Genomic DNA, 2,500 nt, shown 5'->3' with positions numbered 1-2,500 from the left:
CTTCCGAGATCAGACTAGATCGGGCGCATCCAGGCTGGTATGGCCGTAAGCAGAAGCTGCAGCTTGAAATACCTCTTATATGGAGTTGAAGATAAGTCATAGAATATAAGTCATTGATTTGTTGGTTTTATTTGTTGGAGTTAAAGTGCCTTAACCATGTGCAAAACACTTTAGGACGTGAGCTGTCGCTGTTACCACGTTGAAATATGTGTGGGTAGATTAAGCGAGAGCGCTCTCTGCTGGTTGAAAAAGCTTACAGCACCTGGTATTCCCAGGCGGTCTCCCATCCAAGTACTAACCAGGCCCGACCCTGCTTAGCTTCCGAGATCAGACGAGATCGGGCGCATCCAGGCTGGTATGGCCGTAAGCAGAAGCTGCAGCTTGAAATACCTCTGATATGGAGTTGAAGATAAGTCATAGAATATAAGTCATTGATTTGTTGGTTTTATTTGTTGGAGTTAAAGTGCCTTAACCATGTGCAAAACACTTTAGGACGTGAGCTGTCGCTGTTACCACGTTGAAATATGTGTGGGTAGATTAAGCGAGAGCGCTCTCTGCTGGTTGAAAAAGCTTACAGCACCTGATATTCCAAGGCGGTCTCCCATCCAAGTACTAACCAGGCCCGACCCTGCTTAGCTTCCGAGATCAGACGAGATCGGGCGCATCCAGGCTGGTATGGCCGTAAGCTGAAGCTGCAGCTTGAAATACCTCTTATATGGAGTTGAAGATAGGTCATATAATATAAGTCATTGATTTGTTGGTGATAATAATTTAGAAGCGCATATTTGTTGGAGTTAAAGTGCCTTAACCATGTGAAAAACCCTTTAGGACGTGAGCTGTCGCTGTTACCACGTTGAAATATGTGTGGGTAGATTAAGCGAGAGCGCTCTCTGCTGGTTGAAAAAGCTTACAGCACCTGGTATTCCCAGGCGGTCTCCCATCCAAGTACTAACCAGGCCCGACCCTGCTTAGCTTCCGAGATCAGACGAGATCGGGCGCATCCAGGCTGGTATGGCTGTAAGCAGAAGCTGCAGCTTGAAATACCTCTTATATGGAGTTGAAGATAAGTCATAGCATATAAGTCATTGATTTGTTGGTTTTATTTGTTGGAGTTAAAGTGCCTTAACCATGTGCAAAACCCTTTAGGACGTGAGCTGTCGCTGTTACCACGTTGAAATATGTGTGGGTAGATTAAGCGAGAGCGCTCTCTGCAGGTTGAAAAAGCTTACAGCACCTGCTATTCCCAGGCGGTCTCCCATCCAAGTACTAACCAGGCCCGACCCTGCTTAGCTTCCGAGATCAGACGAGATCGGGCGCATCCAGGCTGGTATGGCCGTAAGCAGAAGCTGTAGCTTGAAATACCTCTTATATGGAGTTGAAGATAAGTCATAGAATATAAGTCATTGATCTGTTGGTTTTATTTGTTGGAGTTAAAGTGCCTTAACCATGTTCAAAACACTTTAGGACGTGAGCTGTCGCTGTTACCACGTTGAAATATGTGTGGGTAGATTAAGCGAGAGCGCTCTACTGCAGGTTGAAAAAGCTTACAGAACCTGGTATTCCCAGGCGGTCTCCCATTCAAGTACTAACCAGGCCCGACCCTGCTTAGCTTCCGAGATCAGACGAGACCGGGCGCATCCAGGCTGGTGTGGCCGTAAGCAGAAGCTGCAGCCTGAAATACCTCTTATATGGAGTTGAAGATAAGTCATAGAATATAAGTCATTGATCTGTTGGATTTATTTGTTGGAGTTAAAGTGCCTTAACCATGTGCAAAACACTTTAGGACGTGAACTGTCGCTGTTACCACGTTGAAATATGTGTGGCTAGATTAAGCGAGAGCGTTCTCTGCTGGTTGAAAAAGCTTACAGCACCTGGTACTCCCAGGCAGTCTCCCATCCAAGTACTAACCAGGCCCGACCCTGCTTAGCTTCCGAGATCAGACGAGATCAGGCGCATCCAGGCTGGTATGGCCGTAAGCAGGAGCTGCAGCTTGAAATACTTCTTATATGGAGTTGAAGATAAGTCATAGAATATATGTCATTGATTTGTTGGTGATAATAATTTAGAAGCGCTTATTTGTTGGAGTTAAGGTTTCTTAACTATGTGCAAAACACTTTAGGACGTGAGCTGTCGCTGTTACCACGTTGAAATATGTGTGGGTAGATTAAGCGAGAGCGTTCTCTGCTGGTTGAAAAAGCTTACAGCACCTGGTATTCCCAGGCGGTCTCCCATCCAAGTACTAACCAGGCCCGACCCTGCTTAGCTCCCGAGATCAGACGAGATCGGGCGCATCCAGGCTGGTATGGCCGTAAGCAGAAGCTGCAGCTTGAAATACCTCTTATATGGAGTTGAAGATAAGTCATAGAATATAAGTCATTGATTTGTTGGTTTTATTTGTTGGAGTTAAAGTGCCTTAACCATGTGCAAAACACTTTAGGACGTGAGCTGTCGCTGTTACCACGTTGAAATATGTGTGGGTAGATTAAGCGAGAGCACTCTC

General features: G+C 45.8%; 8 non-coding genes across 8 annotated transcripts in view; all 8 read right to left on the bottom strand.

The window, feature by feature from the left end:
- The window catches only part of LOC133435671 (5S ribosomal RNA), a 119-nt gene extending 68 nt beyond the window's left edge, over window positions 1-51 (bottom strand). Inside the window, exon 1 of the ribosomal RNA XR_009779508.1 lies at window positions 1-51. This exon is cut by the window's left edge and continues 68 nt beyond it. This is a non-coding gene — a ribosomal RNA (5S ribosomal RNA).
- A 199-nt stretch (window positions 52-250) lies between these two features.
- Window positions 251-369, bottom strand: LOC133435789 (5S ribosomal RNA). Its single transcript, XR_009779607.1, has one exon. It is a non-coding gene; the product is annotated as a 5S ribosomal RNA (ribosomal RNA).
- Window positions 370-568: 199 nt separating this feature from the next.
- On the bottom strand, window positions 569-687 carry LOC133435597 (5S ribosomal RNA). Its single transcript, XR_009779436.1, has one exon. It is a non-coding gene; the product is annotated as a 5S ribosomal RNA (ribosomal RNA).
- A 217-nt stretch (window positions 688-904) lies between these two features.
- LOC133435486 (5S ribosomal RNA) lies at window positions 905-1,023 on the bottom strand. Its single transcript, XR_009779331.1, has one exon. It is a non-coding gene; the product is annotated as a 5S ribosomal RNA (ribosomal RNA).
- Window positions 1,024-1,222: 199 nt separating this feature from the next.
- Window positions 1,223-1,341, bottom strand: LOC133435559 (5S ribosomal RNA). The gene has a single exon (XR_009779399.1). It is a non-coding gene; the product is annotated as a 5S ribosomal RNA (ribosomal RNA).
- Window positions 1,342-1,541: 200 nt separating this feature from the next.
- LOC133435738 (5S ribosomal RNA) lies at window positions 1,542-1,660 on the bottom strand. The gene has a single exon (XR_009779571.1). It is a non-coding gene; the product is annotated as a 5S ribosomal RNA (ribosomal RNA).
- Window positions 1,661-1,859: 199 nt separating this feature from the next.
- LOC133435686 (5S ribosomal RNA) lies at window positions 1,860-1,978 on the bottom strand. The gene has a single exon (XR_009779522.1). It is a non-coding gene; the product is annotated as a 5S ribosomal RNA (ribosomal RNA).
- A 217-nt stretch (window positions 1,979-2,195) lies between these two features.
- On the bottom strand, window positions 2,196-2,314 carry LOC133435543 (5S ribosomal RNA). The gene has a single exon (XR_009779384.1). It is a non-coding gene; the product is annotated as a 5S ribosomal RNA (ribosomal RNA).
- Between the last annotated feature and the right edge of the window lie 186 nt (window positions 2,315-2,500).

This window comes from Cololabis saira, unplaced genomic scaffold (assembly GCF_033807715.1).
Source record: "Cololabis saira isolate AMF1-May2022 unplaced genomic scaffold, fColSai1.1 scf055, whole genome shotgun sequence".
Lineage (NCBI taxonomy): Eukaryota > Metazoa > Chordata > Actinopteri > Beloniformes > Belonidae > Cololabis > Cololabis saira.
This window is presented reverse-complemented; position numbering and strand designations above follow the sequence as displayed.